The sequence below is a fragment of the Sturnira hondurensis genome, unplaced genomic scaffold, assembly GCF_014824575.4.
Source record: "Sturnira hondurensis isolate 20B ecotype Veracruz unplaced genomic scaffold, ASM1482457v3 Scaffold0010874, whole genome shotgun sequence".
Taxonomy (NCBI): domain Eukaryota; kingdom Metazoa; phylum Chordata; class Mammalia; order Chiroptera; family Phyllostomidae; genus Sturnira; species Sturnira hondurensis.
Genome location: NW_028083505.1, coordinates 1,202,949 through 1,219,306, shown reverse-complemented (window position 1 = coordinate 1,219,306; position 16,358 = coordinate 1,202,949).

Below are 16,358 nucleotides of genomic sequence, written 5' to 3'. Positions count from 1 at the left end.
ACTGTAACTTCTTTTTTCAAGGCAATGGCAGAATCCCATTACATTTCCCAGCATTCTGGCTAAGTCATATTTTTAACCAAAACTTTGTATATGCAGCATGTCAGTCTTTTCTGGACCTATATTTATTGGATTGCTGGAGTTTAACAATCAATCAAGACTACTGGGCAAGAGAATATTAGAAGTGTGAAGTACATACCCTGGGCTCCATGCTGAGTCATCCTTGAACCCATTGATTTCCTCTGGAAATCAGGGCTAATCATCCTGGCTCCTAAAGCAATCTCCCATTCATGCTTGTTAAATGACCAACACAAAGTACCCTAAATGTCCAAGGAGAGCTTTCAACCTCCAATTACAGCCGTAAGTCTGCTTTTTAGTAGAGGCATTCTTCTCCTGGACACTTGAGGACTCTGAACCCATTGATCCCAAGGTTGATTGTACAAGAACTAAAACTTATTTCGATAGGTTATTTAGTGTAATGATCACTTCCATTTTGTTAGTAAACTGTGAATCCTGACTGTAAGGAAATTGATTGGATGCTATTTTAAGGTATATGCTTTATTTGCTGGAAAAAGTCCCTCCAACATTGCAGGATTTTACTTCCCAACTAGAGCTATAACGAAGCTATATGACTCCAGCTGTTCCTTTGTAATGAAGCACGTGGTAACACTAGTGAATTCCCTGTGTATGAGCTCGTCCTTACACGTCAAAGAGGTAGAATGCCTTACCGCATCCACGGGTAAAGCATTCCATAAATCCACGCTAGGAGTACTGTAAGGCATTCTGTAAAGCAGTAAGGGAAGGCACGTTCATACCTGAAATACATTTGTCCCTGTGAGCAAACATCACTGGTATCCTCCTGATAAAAGGTCTTTAATGTCCTCAACCTACCACCTGCTTTTGCTTTTCCCAGGAAATGTTCTTACATGGGAACTGTCGAGGGGCTGCTCAGTGTTGACCTTTACTGTCATGGATTGGGCAGTAGGTGAGTTTTATAGTCAAATCAGTCTTTATGAGGGGAAATCTTATTTATAGAGCCCATGCCTGGCTATTTCATGGTCACCTTGGACATATTCTCATTAAACAAGCAGTGCAGTTGCTGGGGGAAATCCTGTTCACATCCAAAGGGTAGGAAATATTGTCCGTTTGGAGATAATTCTCCATATTTCTACATATCAGGATTGTCTTTTCAAGTATGTTTATATGCAAACATACTCGGAAGCTAGCTTTAGTGTCTACGGTCAGAGGGCAGGTTTGTTTCTTGGTCAGGATAATTAAGGTAAGGTATTCACTTGGGGTAAAGATTTGGCAAGTTTGCTACAAATGCCCTTAAAATACTAAGAATTCTCTGAGCTTATTGTACTTCAGCTGTGACATAGACCCATCATGGGTATGGTGTCTCTCTGTGCCCAATTCTGCATCACCCAATGAGAACTGGGAGGATCACGGGGAACTAAGGCAAACATGAAGCACATTCTGTGTGTTGTAACATGAATGACAAAGTGTCTGAGTCTATGGGAGCTTATTGTCTCCTTACCGGTCAGACTTGTGGGTGTGTGGCAGCTCCAGCAGTTCCTCCGCTTTGGTCTGTTTGACCAGTTGACTTTGTCCACCTTATTATCGACTATCTTGCCTACAGGGGTGCCTTTTAGTGAGATTCCATAAAACAGTATTTTTATGCTATCTGTTGTGCTTGTTCCTTTTAAATTAAAATTATTATGGGGTATATTAAATTAGAATATCTTTTCCTGATATTGATGAGAGTAACAAGATCTCAGACTGGCTGAGGTCAAGTGTTGTGCTTAACCATAAAAAAATAAAGAGCTGCAATTATCGCAACATACCAATAGGTCAGGAGGCAATTAGTCTTTTGACTATAGAGATCCATCTGGTTTATAATTGTGTTAAATTTGGCTAAGCTTTATAAATTTGACTAAGATAATATTTTCCTCCAAGTTTTATAATATGCTAAAATTTAAGGGAACGCTCACTCACTTTCAATGTCATTTAAGTGCAAAGTTAGTGCCTGAAAATAAGTGCCTCTTTAAATTTTGTAACATAGGTACTGGAATTGCATCACTCATGTTCTAACCCTGCACATGACTCAGTTTGTAGTAGAAATTCAGCTTCATCTATTAAGTCAAAATATCCCATTTCATATTTCAGAGTCCTCATCTTTCCCCACCACCTCTCTTACCTTAGAATAAGCTCCTTGAGCCCTGGCTGGTGTAGCTCACCTGCGAACCATACCATTGCAGTTCGATTCCCAGTCAGGGCACATGCCTGGGTTGCAGTCCAGTTCCCAGCCCAGAACTCATGACAGGCAACCATACATTGATATTTCCCTCCTTCCCTCCCCATCTAAAGATAAATAAATAAAATATGTTAAAAAAAGAATAAGCTCCTTGACAAAGTTAAGCACTTAACAAGCAATTCTACAAACCTGATGATCAAGTTCAAGGCAAATGGATATATTTTCCATTTATTACACAACATAAATTACTCCTTTAAAACTTCCCAAAATCAGTCTCCACTTTTGTTGTAGGTGTAAAAGTCACAGCCATCTACTTCTTCTATGGAACTGCATATTTTTATAAAAAGACTGTAGTTATTACTGCGTGTAAGTGCCACATTTTCTTGATTTTTCTCAAAGATTTTCACATCATATTAACATTATAATTTGTATAATCATGATATGCCACCACATGGCAAAGATTACTATCCTGGCATCCCATGTTCTTCTCACCCTGTATTAGTTTCCTAAGGCTGCAATAAACAAGTACCACAAACTCTGTGGCTTAAAAACAATTTAGAAATTTATTCTTTCACACTTCTGGAATGTGTGTAGAGGCTGTAAATCTGGAATCAAGGTGTCAGCAGGGCCATACTCTCTCTGAGATCCTGGGTAAGATTCTTCTTTGCCTCTTCCAGCTTCTGGTGGTGCATATTAATTTTTGGCATTCTTAGGCTTGAAGCTGCACCACTACAATCTCTCCCCATCACGGCACTTCCCCTGTGTGTCTCTGTTTTTAGAAGGCACATTCCTCCTTTTATAAGGACACAGGTCAATTAGTTTAGGCGCCACACTAATGACCTCTTCTTAATTTGATTGAACATGCAAAGACCTTCTTTTCTGAGAAGGTAACATTCACAGGCACCCTGGATTAAGCTTTCAATTACCTTTTAGGGTACACAGTTTAATCAATAACATTTTCTAATAAATAGATTAACTGTGTGTTCTTCAAATATGTGAGCAACTTTGTAGGGAATATTTTTTACTCTGTAATTTGCATAAAGAGACTATTTACAAAGGTGTGATAGCATTATGGTAACCAAAACCTACAGCTAGCAACAGCTTGCATTTGTTACCACTTCTAGGACTGCATGGGCAAGAGCAGGAGGAGCCATATGGAGACAGTACTCTGACAGTAGGTGTAGTTTTGACACAGAGATTCAGCTAGCCCTAGTCATCCCCTCAGAGTGGGAGATGGTGGAATAAACACCTGGTCCATTTATCTTCTATCTCCTGCCATTGACTCTGTAGGGTCAAAGCCAACCGTCAGGTATCGAGGACATGATACATAGAGGAAAAAGAAGCTAAGTTAAGGCCTGGGTGGTGTAGCTCAGTGGATTGAGCGCGGGCCTGCGAACCACAAGAAGCTAAGTTAATTTGGGGGGACAAAGAGAAAATGCCCGACACAGCTCATGGAATCACAGTTCACAAAATAAAGAAAATAAAAACAGGTTATAATTTCAAATTTAAAAACTTTTAATTAAAATTTAATTATTAGCTTATAGATTGGTGAGCATCATTAATTAAGAATACAAATATTTTTCTTTATTATTATAATTTTATTTAATTATTATTCAATAACCGTTTTATGTCTTTTACTCCCATCCCAGCCCACCCCCCAGTGCTCCCCACCTCCTTCCCATTTCCACCGCCCTTAGTTGTTGTCCATGTGAAATTATTTTTTGAAAAAGCAGATAACTGTTAGTTCTATTCAACATTTAAAGGCAAATTTGTTTGATTCTGTGATTTTGTTTGTAGAAATTTTTCTACAGCCCTGGCTGGTGTGGCTTAGTGGGTTGAGCACTGGAATGAGAGCCAAAGGGTAGCCAGTTGGATTCCCACTCAGGACACATGCCTGGGTTTTGGGCCAGGCCCTCAGTAGCAGACACTCAAGAGGCAACCACACATTGATGTTTCTCTCCCTCTCTTTCTTCCTCCCTTCCCCTCTCTAAAAATAAATAAATAAGTCTTTAAAATAACTTTGTCCTACATATCTATTGGAAGTAGTATAAACATTATACAATGATATTCATGGAAGCACTGTTTATAATATATCAAGTCTGACCGCTACATAAATATTTATTAAAACAGTTTAGATGAAAATTAGCATGCCAATTTAATAGAACTTTAAGAATTCACAAAAATAAACTAAAACATTTCATTTATATGTTAACACATATGCATTAACCTCTCCAACTTGAAATAATAGTAATAATTCAACAGCAATAATAAGGATGCGATAAGGACAAACAATGGCTTTTACTTCAGAAGGAATAGAGGACCAAATGTTTACTTTCTCTTCTACATGTATACAATTTATTCATTAATGATTTATTGAATGTTCCAAGCATGTTGATTGAATCACACATCTAAATTATCATATACCTATTTTTAAGTTAGATGTAGGTCCATTTTTGAGTTCAACAAACATAGTTCAGTTCACTACATTTCCTTTTTTGTTTCTTTGTTTTGATTTTATCTATTCATTGGTCTATGAAAACATATTGCAAATATTTTCTCCCCACCTACTTTTGCCTGTTCACTTTCTTAACAGTATATTTTGATGAGCAGGGCTTTTTAATTTGAGCAAAGTCCAATTTACCCATGCCTTTTTGTTTTATTTTATGCTTAGTGATTTTTTGTGTCTTATGTATGAAGCTTTTGACAATCAAAGGTCTTAAAGAAATTCTATGTTGTCTTTCAGAAAGTTTAGTTTAGTTTTTTTAATAATTATTGCATTTTTTCATTACTATTTAGTTGCCTTACACTCCCCTACCCTCTACAATCACCACACAGTAGCCCAGGTCCATTAGTCCTTTTTCCTTTTTTCTCAGTTTCTCCAACCCTTCTCCTCCTAGCCTCCATCCTATTTTTTATGTCTGTCTCTGTTGTGCTTGTTAGTTCAGTTTGTTAATTCTGTGATCCATCACTAGTTTTTGTCTATGGTGTAAAGGAGGAATCAAAGTTTATTTATACCATTGTGTTAAGTGTCATTTGCAAGAAACTTTCTTTCTCCTCATTGAATTGCCTCGGTGACCTTTATGGAATAAAAACTGTACTTCTCAGCATTACTTGCCCTTAGCAATGATTGATGGGATAAAAGAATCTAAGAAGAGTCCTTTATTCTTTACCACTCCTTGCTACTGAAATGTAACCAAGAAAGTGGCATCATGAGAAATGAGATAGAAGTCACATGTTATCATTATTATTTCTTTAAGATAGGTGGACTTTCCCTCATGATAAACAAGGAGCTCACATCCAACCAGCTCTAACTATATTTCACAGGATTTTGTTACATTGGAGAAAAGTACATCTTTTGTCAAAAAATCCACATGTAGATAAAATTAAAACAAAACTAAACAATATTTTAATTTCCTAATTGTTTTCATGTAAGTAAATGTCTTTTGTATTCTTCTTATCCAATTAGAGGCTGAAAGCCATTAGTTAATTTTAAATTTTCAATAATTTGTTTTCATTTGTAAAATTATTTTTCTTTAAATTAGCTTTGCTATTTTTGATAGTCTATAGTTGTTTTTATCTATTTTGTGAGTCCATCTTCTATATATTAAACATTTAATATATAATTATGTTATCAGTATCTGATGAATATAATATCTTATTTTGGGGGGTAATTCTAAAACTTTTTCCCCCAACTAGTTCTTAGTAATGGTACATTCTTTGCTTGTGTGTTTTGTCATTTTTCACTGTGAACTCATGTTTAATCTTAATATGTAGAAATAACTGATTTTGGAAAGTATTACTCTGAGAGGATTTTAATTTGCTTATATTAGAAACCAGAGAATGAAAATAAAGTAGCATTCTTACTGCCCTCTTAAATTTCCAGAGATAACCCTAAGTCTCACAGTCACTAGATTTGCACTGTGAGAAATAATCATAGGAGAAATTTCTCTTATGATTATTCACCGTTTTAATGAGGTCAATGGCTTTAACCTTACAAAATTCCCTCCCTACTTGTCTAGTAATACTTTATGTTTTATACAAATTTAATTATTTTTGACTAGAAGGCTTTCAAAACAAATTTTCTATTTCATCAAAGAGACACAAATGGGATGTGAGAAAATAGCTTCAAAATAAAATATTTAAATCCAGGCAACCTAAGCAAGATAAAGACATTTTCAACAGGTAAAGCATCAATATATATACCTAAATTTTCTTAATACATGTACAGTAACACAAAGAATTTAATAAAAAATTATATCCAGGAAAGGGTGCATTTATCTTTGTAGTTAAGGAATGGTCTGTAACCAAAAATATCTATTCTCAGAGAACAAATTTAGAGAACAGGTTTAGAGAACAGGCTGTCCAGATTGATCTGAGCAGACAGAATAGAAAAAAAGTACTTCAATAAGGGGAATTATTGGGATGTACAGAAGAAAACTTGGGGAAATTTTAAGGCATAAAAAGTATACCTACTGAGGCCCTTGACGAATGATAGAAGAGGCTTATGAATTCATATTTGAATTTAGGAATATTCTCTTGTTTTATTTACCTGTATCTTATTTATTTCCATGTATATTTTCTGAAGCAAGTAGTATTCGATTTCTGTGTAGTAATTATACAAAATTCAATTATCAAATGTTAGCAGAAATTAAATTTCCACAGACATTTATGCTTATTTTTAACATTTTTATTGTCCTTCAAGTACACTTTTCTGCCTTTTCCCCCCAGGCCTCTCCATCACTCCAGCCCTTCTCACCTACCTCCCCTGTTTCTGCCTCTGACTTGTTATTGTCCATATGTCCTTTATAACTGTTCTTGTGAAACCTTCACCCTTTTCTTCTATAATCCCCTCCCCTCTCCCTTCTGGTCACTGTCAGCCTGTTCACAATTTCAATGCCTTTGCTTTTATTTTCCTATTTTGTTAATTTTGTTGATCGGGTTTTTTTTCTTGTTCATTTTGTTTATTAGGTTCCTGTTGATATAGTATTTGGCTTTCACAGCCTGGCTTATTCCACTCTGCATAATGCTCTCCAGTTCCATCCATCCTGTTGCAAAGGGTAGGAGCTCCTTCTTTCTTTCTGCTGCATAGAATTCCATTGTGTGAATGGACCATAGTTTTTTGATCCACTCATTTACTGATGAGCACTTAGGATACTTCTAGCACTTGGTTGTAAATTCTGCTGATATGAACATAGGGGTACATAGGTTCTCTTCGATTGGTGTTTCAGGGTTCTTAGAATACAATCCCAGCAGTGGAATTGCTGTATCAAAAGGCAGTTCCATTTTTGGTTTTCTGAGGAAATTCCGTACTATTTTCCATTGCCGTTGCACCAGTCTGCAATCCCACCAACAGTACACTAGGGTTCCCTTTTCTCCACAACTTCTCCAACACTCCTTGTTTGTCGCTTTCTTATAATGGCCATTCTGACTAGTGTGAAGTGGTATCTCATTGTGGTTTTAATTTGCACCTCCCTGATGGCTAGCTGAGAGCATCTTTTCATATGTCTCTGGACATTCTGTATGTACTCCTTGGAGAAGTGTCTGTTAAATTCTTTACCTATTTCTTAACTGGCTTGCATGTCTTCTTAGAGTAGAGTACTGTGAGTTCTTTGTATATTTTAGAGATCAAACCTTTGTCTGAGTAATCATTGACACATATGTATTCCCATATGGTTGGTTCCCTTTTCATTTTAATGCTATTTTCTTTAGCTGTGCAGAAGCTTTTTATTTTGATGAGATCCCATTTGTTTATTCTTTCCTTTTATGTCCCTCACTATAGGGGACATATCAGTGAAAATATTGCAGCATGGAACATCTGGTTAACATCAGGATAACATCAGGTTATCCTGCCTATGTTCTCTAGGACTTTAATGGTGTCATGGTTTATATTTAAATCTTTTATCGATCTTGAATTTATTTTTGTATATAGTGTAAGTTGGTGCTCGAGTTTTATTATTTTGCATGCAGCTTTCCAGCTCTCCCAACATCATTTGCTGAAGAGGCTATTTTTGCTCCAATTCATGCTGCTGCTCCATTTGTTGAATATTAATTGACTGTAGAAACTTGGGTTTATTTCTGGGTTTTCTGTTCTGTTCCATTGTTGCATGTGTCTGTTCTTATGCCAATACCAGGCTGTTTTGATTACAGTGGCCTTATAATACAGTTTGATATTAGATATTGTGATCCCTCCTACTTTGCTCTTCTTTCTCAAAATTGCTGCAGCTACTCAGGGTCATTTATGTCTCCATATACATTTTTGAAGTATTTATTCTATCTATTAAATAGGGCACTAGTACTTTAATGGGGATTACACTGAATCTGTAAATTGCTTTGGATAGTATGGACATTTTGATGATGTTAATTCTTCTGATCCATGAACACGGTATATCTTTCCATATATTTGTGTCTTAATTTCTTTCTTCAGTGTTGTATAGTTTTTTGAGTACAAGTCTTTTACCTCATAGGTTAGGTATACTCCTAGGTATTTTATTTTTCTTATCGCTATATCAATTGTTTTTTTTCTGATTTCTGTTTCTGCCGTTTTATTGTTGGTATACAAAAATGCCTTTGCTTTCTGGATATGGATTTTGTATCCGACTTTTTTGCCATATTCACTTATTAAGTTGAGTAGTTTTTTAGTGGAGTCCATAGCATTTTCTATGTACACTATTACGTCATGGGCTAACAATGACAGTTTTGTTTTCTCTTTTCCAATTTGGATGCCTTTAATTTCTTTTACTTGTCTGATTGTTGTGGCCAGGACTTCCAGTACTATGTTGACTAGGAGTGGTTAAAGTGGGCATCCTTGTCCTGTTCCTGATCTTAGTGGGAAAGCTCTAAGATTTTGTCTATCGAATGTGATGTTGGCTGTAGGTCTCTCATATATGGCCTTCATTATGTCAAGATATGCTCCCTCTATTCCCACTTTGTTGAGTGTTTTTATCATAAATGGGTGTTGCACTTTATCAAATGCTTTCTCCACATCTATTGATATGATCATGTAATTTTTGTCTTTGCTTTTTTTTATGTGATGTATTACATTTACTGATTTGTGAATATTTGTACCATCCTTACATCTCTGGGAATAATCCCACCTGGTCATGGTGTAAGACTTTTTTTAATGGATTGCTGGATGTGGTCTGCCAAAATTTTGTTGAGTATTTTAAGCAGCTATGTTCACCAGTGATATTAACCTGAAGTTTTTTTCTCTGTTGTATCTTTGGTTTTGGAATTAGGATGATGTTGGCTTCATAAAAAGAGTTTGGAAGTCTTCCATCATTTTGTATTTTTTGAAATAGTCTGAAGAATAGGGGTTAGCTCTTCCTTAAATGCTTTGTAGAATTCTCCTATGAAACCATCTGGCCCAGGGCTTTTGTGTGATGGAAGTTTTTTGATTACTGCTTCAGTTTCATCTGCTGTTATTGGTCTCTTCAGGCTTTCTGCTTCTTCATTCAGTTTTGGAAGATTATCTTTTTTCTAGAAATGTGTCCATTTCACCTAGGTTTTTAAATTTCTTGGCATATAGTTTTTGGAGTAATTTTTAAATAATTCTTTGTATTTTTTGTGGTATTGTAACATGCTACAGCCAAGGGGAGAAGGGAATATAAATTTTTAATGGGATCTAGAACTCAGTGTTCAGGAAATATTTTATATATATGATGTCCTCACCCCTACAAGTCTGAATTGGGGGATGGGATTCAAAGAGCATTGCTCTTGAGAGTTGTTTTGAATAGTAACAATTTTGCAGATAACCTCTAGAATGGTCATTTAACATATCTCTAACCTTCAACTGGTTTCATAAATATGTTAAGTAACTGTGGCCATGCTTTGAGCAAAGGGGGATGGGAATGACTTCAACCGAGGATATAACTGGGAGGCAACTCCCCCTGGTTACAGTGCCTGTGGAAGAGCTTGAAGATGATTTTCCACACCACAGGGCCATACCTACCCAGACTTACTATGGCAGCCCAGTAAAGCTGGAAAAATATGGGAATGCTAGAAGCTGTGGCCAATCATGGGGGGAGTCAGAAACAGTGCAGCAGAGGAAGATTATCACTGGAATTTAAACCCAGGCACTGCAGCTATGCGGGATCTTTTTGGGACCATGCAGCTTGGGCAGAGAAGAACCATAAATTTCTGTTTCTTCTTCTGAGATACTGTCTATAGTGGAGACTGGGCAGAGGGGGAAGACAAGACTGCATTTGTGGGTGTTATAAAGGGCTTCGAGATCCCAATGAAGACAATAAGTCACTACTCTTAAATTTGTATAACTCTTTTAAAAAATAATCCCTTTTCTTTTCAACAATCTCTGGCATTGAGAGACATCTTTCCCCTACGACAAGCAAGGCGAACCTAGTATGGGGTGGGGGACCCCTGAGCAGAAGGGTGAGTCCATTTGGTAATAGTATATCACTTCCGCCCTCAGGTCTGTTCTGTAACAATATCAGTTATAATCTCTCCTATTTCATTTCTGATTGTGTTTATTTGGATCCTCTCTCTCTCTCTTTTTGATGAGTCTGCTTAAGGGCTGGTTGATTTTGTTTGTCTTTTCAAAGAACCACCTCTTGAATTTATTGATCCTTAGAATTGTGCTTTTAGTCTCTATGTCATTTAATTCTGCTCTGATCTTGGTTAGTTCCTTCCTTCTACTTGTTCTGGGCTGTCTTTGTTGCTGTTCCTCGAGTTCTAATAGGTGTAGAGCTAGATTGTTTATTTGAAATCTTTCCATCTTCTTTAGGTAGACCTGTATGAACTTCACTCTCAGGACTACCTTTGCTGTGTTCCATAAGTTTTGGGTCATTGTGAGTTCATTTTCATTTGTTTACAGAAACTTTTTGATTTTCTCCTTGATCTCATTCTTGATCCATTTATTGTTGAATGGCATGCTATTCAATCTTCATGAGTTTGAGTGTTTTTGAATTTTTTCCTTGAGGCTGGTTTCTAGTTTCAGTCCCTGTGGTCACAGAAAATGCTTGGATGATTTCAATTTTCTTGAATTTTTAAGGCTTGTTTTGTATCCTATCATGTGGTCTGTCTTTGAAAATGTTCCATGTGCATTTGAAAACAATGTGTCTTTAGCTTCTTTGGGATGAAAGGCTCTCTCTATATTAGTTAATAATGCTGTCAATATCTTTCTTGAAATCCTCCAAGATTTTTTTTATGTATTTGGGTGCTCCTATGTTGGGTGCATATTTATTTAAAATGTTTATGTCTTCTTGATGGATTCTTCCCTTGAGTATTATGAAGTGACCTCCTGGGTCTCTCTTTATGGCCCATTTTTTGAAGTCTATTTTGTCTGAATCTGATAGGAGTATTGCTACCCTGGCTTTTGTGTGTGTATGTGTGTGTGTTTGCTTGGAATATTTGTTTCCAGCCCTTCACTTTCAGTCTGTGTAGGTCTTTTGTCCTGAGGTGGGTCAATTTTAAGCAGCATATGTGTGGGTCAAGTTTTCTTATCCATTCAGCTACTCTATGTCTTTTTATTAGAGCATTTAATCCATTTACATTTAAGGTTATTATTGATAAGAACTTATTCATTGCCCCTTTTTTGTACCTTTGTTCCTCTCTCTCACTCCTTTCTTTGCTTTCTTAAAGCATCTCTTGCAGATCTGGTTTTGTGGTAGTATATTCTCTGGTACTTCTCTTGTCTGGGAAGTTTCTTATTTGGACTTCCATTTTGATTGAAAGCCTTGCTGGGTAGAGTAATCTTGGTTGCAGACTTCTGGCTTTCACTACTTGGAATATTTCTTGCCATTCTCTTCTGGCTTGGAGCATTTCCATTGAGAAGTCAGCTGCTAGCCTTATTAGGGCTCCATTATACATATTTTTTGCTTCTCCCTTGCTTCCTTTGAGATTCTCTCTTTGTCTTGAAATATTGCCATTTGAATTATGATGTGTCTTGAAGTGGGCCTCTTTGGGTTCCTCTTGATTGGGACTCTCTGTGTTTCCTGGATTTCTGTGAATTTTTCTCTCATCAAATTAGGAAAGTTTTCCTACATTATTTTTTCCAACAAGTTTTCTATCCCTTGCTCTTTTTCTTCTCCTTGTGGTATCCCTATTATATGGATATTGTTATATGCCATGTTGTATTGCAGCTCCCTTACCACCTTTTCATTCATTCTGAGTCTCTTTTCCTTTTCTTGCTCTATCTAGGTGTTTTTTTTTACCTTGTCCTCCAAACCACTGCTTCATCCAGCCTGCTTATAATTCTTTCTAATGTGTTTTTTATTTCTGAGATTTTTTGTTCATTTCTTCCTGATTTTTGTTTATAATTCCTATTTCCTTTTTTGTGCTGATATATTTCTCATTCAGTTCCTTGTAGTTGTCTGTGAGTTATTTGAGCATCTTTATAACCATTAATTTAAATTCTATATCTGATAGTGTGGTTACCTCCATTTTATTTAGCTCTTCTAATGGGAGTCTTCTATTCCTTTGGATTGCATGTTCTTTTTTTGTAACTCTTTTTTTGTGACCCATTTCAAGTGACTTTTTTTGTTTCTGTGCTTCCCAATATTTTGCTTTGCTAGCTGTCTTTGTAGGGTGAACGTCTATGGTAGGAATTCTATGAGTTTCAGTGATACAGTCTGATCTCCTTATCTGGATGCTCTAGGTTTTCCCTTTCTTCTGTTTGTGTGGGCTGTCTTGTTATACCTGGGTTTTTACCTTTTGGTGGTTCCTTTGTTGGTGGTTTTTCCCCTCCAGCAGGTATACTGATGTTCTCAGCTCCCACCTATTCTTGTATGTGATCAGTGTCAGAGGGTAGGCAAAATGGATTAAGATAGCAGAAGGGTATTCTATGAGATTTATAGTACCAGCAAGTAGAGAAGAGATAGACGATTCTTTGGATAAGTATAGCATCAACTATGATATTTCACCCAACTAGCCACTTTTTAGGATAGGTGAAAGAGAATAAGACTCTTGTTAGGGGTTGGAGGAGAATTGTGAGCTAAATCCAGAAAATAGAGTGCTTACACAAGGTTAGATGATGAGATATAGTGAGATTAAAGTATAGAAAATAGATGTAGTATGAGAGAGAATGGAGTTAACCACAACAATAATAATGCTCAGGATTAAAGTGAGATGGGCTAAGATCATAGAGTGTTGCTGTGTAGTATGTACAATTGTATAAGACAACAATTATAGCCCTGGCTGGTGTATCTCAGTGGATTGAGCACGGGCCTGCGAACCTGACGACCGTGGTTCGATTCCCATTCAGGGCACATGACTGGGTTGTAGTCCAGTTCCCTGCAGGGGATGCATAAGAAGCAACCATACATTAATGTTTCTTTTTCTGTTTCTCTCCCTGTCTCCTTCCCTTCCCCTCTAAAGATAAATAAATAAAATATTTTTAAAAAAGACAACAGTTATTTACAATAATACTGAAACAACAAAATATGACAAGAAATGTGTGATTTGGTTAACCAGAATAGAAAGTACCCTATCAAGAGTTGTGTGTTATTGGAACACAGGTGAAATGAAAGAAGGAAAATTAAAATACAATAAAGAGAGAATAAGGAAAACCAATTGAACAATGCAATTGAACAGGATAATAAAATGAGGAAAACTAAACATAAGAAAGAGAAATTAAAAAGTACTAATAAAGTAAAAATGGTAAACATAATGACAAGATAATAACATGCATACACAATAAAATGCCAGCTCTGTAGGATAGCAAAATGACATTTCTCTCACTTTCTCAGTTTTTTGGGTTGACCTTGTGCTCCCCCTTTCAATCTCTCTCTGGACACTTTGTAACTCCATGTCTTATTGTCTCACTTGGGGGAAGAAAGAAAGGGGAGGGAAGAGAAATAATCCAAAAAGGAAAAAAAGATAATAATAAGCCTCTTGCTGACTTTAAACCTGTTCAGCAAGTTTGTTGGTCTTCCTAGATGCTACAAGAAGAGGGGGCTGGGCTTTGCTTTTCTCCCTTCCTTTGGTTCTGAGAAGATGGGACCAGGTTTGTGTCACAATATTCACAGTTTCCCAGCCCCTGGTCCAGGTCTTCTGTGAGCTGCCAGGCTCAAATCAGCCACTTAGCTGCTCACAGCATGAGTCAATCTTCAGCACAGACCCTGAGACAAGCGGGGCACACAGTTCTGCTCAGTCACTGACTCTGGGCACATGCAACTGAAATCACCCCTGGGGCATGACAGCCACTGCTGGAGAGTTTCTTAAAAAGCAGCTGCCCGCAGTTCCCAACAAGCACACGGCTTTTTACACAGTCCCACTTTCCAACCAGTCTGGAAACTATCCAAGTCAGGGTCTGACATGGCCCAAGTCCTTCCTTCAGGTGTTACCCGGAATTTCGATTTCTCTGGCATCCACAGTTCCAGCTGATGTGTACTGCATCTATGTGTCTCCTACTTCCTCTCTATTCCCCCCAGCAACTTCCAGCATCCAGGGCCCTCCTGGTGCAGGGCTGCCCTCCCTGTTCTGGTAGGGGAGGGAGTTGGTGATCTAACTCTCCTCCCCATATTCTGTGGCAAGCTCTGTCCTGGACTGAAGACTGCAGCAACCTTGGTCCTGGTGCAGATCCCAGGGACCTTACCATCCAAGCGCAATCTCCTCATCATCTAATTTTCAATGTCTTCTGCAGTTTTTTGCCTCCAAACTTTATATAAGCTGGGATTCTGTTGGCTGTTCACTCTGTTTCTCAGAAGATCATCTGGGTGTTCCAGCTGGGCAAGAGAGAACTGGGCTCCACTCCCATCTATTTAGCTGCCACCCTCTGTTTCTTATCAGGAATATTCTCCTTTTAATATCCAGTAATCATGGCATGGATCCTCAAAGAATTATACTATAAGTGAACATTTAAGCTCTGAAGTACATATATTTTACAGAGAAATAAACAACATTCTTGACTGGCTTTTAAATTTTAAAAGACACACAGGAAGGCAATTAAGGTACATTTTAACATCTTAATATAGGAGAGGAAAGAAATAAGGAAGGAAGAGAACCTGGAAAAAAAGAACCAAATGAACAAATAAATGTTTAAATAACATTTCCTTCTGATTGATAGCACAAAGAATGGGTGCTTTTTATATATGGTCTTAATAACTGAAGAATTGACCAGTAGGGATAAATAGAATGATACTTAGCAAATTAGAAGAATGAAAGACTATATGTTGAAAGTGGTTTAAGTATATTGTCTTATCATAATAATAAAATGTTAACCAAAAATAGCTGAAACAAATGAGTAAATACTAATAAAACACATAATTAGAAATAGAAATGTTATGTTAATGTTTTTCTTTAATCTGTATAGCAATTTGCCACAAATTTAGTGGCATGAAACAACACTTACTTATTCTCTTTTGTTCTGTAGGTCAAAAGTCTGACCGGCTCATCGGGGTTCTGTGCTCAAGATTTCACAACAATCAAAGCTAGTGGTAGAATCTATTTCCAAGGTCATTCAGGTTGTTAGCAGTTATGTAACTGTAGAGATGAAGCCTGATTTCCATGCTGGCTGTTGGCCAGAGGAGGCTCTCTGCTCCTAGAGGCTTCTTGTATTCTTTCTTACATGGTCATTTCCACCTTTAAACAAGCTTGACACTTCAAGTCCATCTCACTCGAAGACTCTAACTTCCTCTTCCATTTTTCCTTTCTGCTTTTGTCTTTACCATCCTCTTTTGTTATTAATCAGAGAGAGTTCTTTTAAATGGAGTTTGTATGATTAAATTAAGGGCCATTTTTAAATTTTTATTTTATGTTTAATATATTTTACTAATTATGCTGCTACAGTTGTCCCAGTTTTTCTCCTCTTTATTCCCCTCCACCTTGTACCACTCCAACCACCAGTTTCCCACCTTAGTTCATATCCATGGATCATACATGTAAGTTCTTTGGTTTCTCCATTTCCCATACTGTTCTTAACTTCTCCCGATATATTTTGCATTTACCATTTATGCTTGTTATTCCCTGTACCTTTGGCCCCATTCTCCCCTTTCTACCTCTCCACTGTCAACCCTCCATGTGATCTCTATTTCTGTGCATCTCTTCCTGTTCTAGTTGTTTGCTTAGTTTGTTTTTGTTTTTGTTTCTTTAGGTTTGGTTCTTGATAGTTGTGTTTGTTGTCATTTTACTGTTCATATGTTTATCTTCTTTTTCT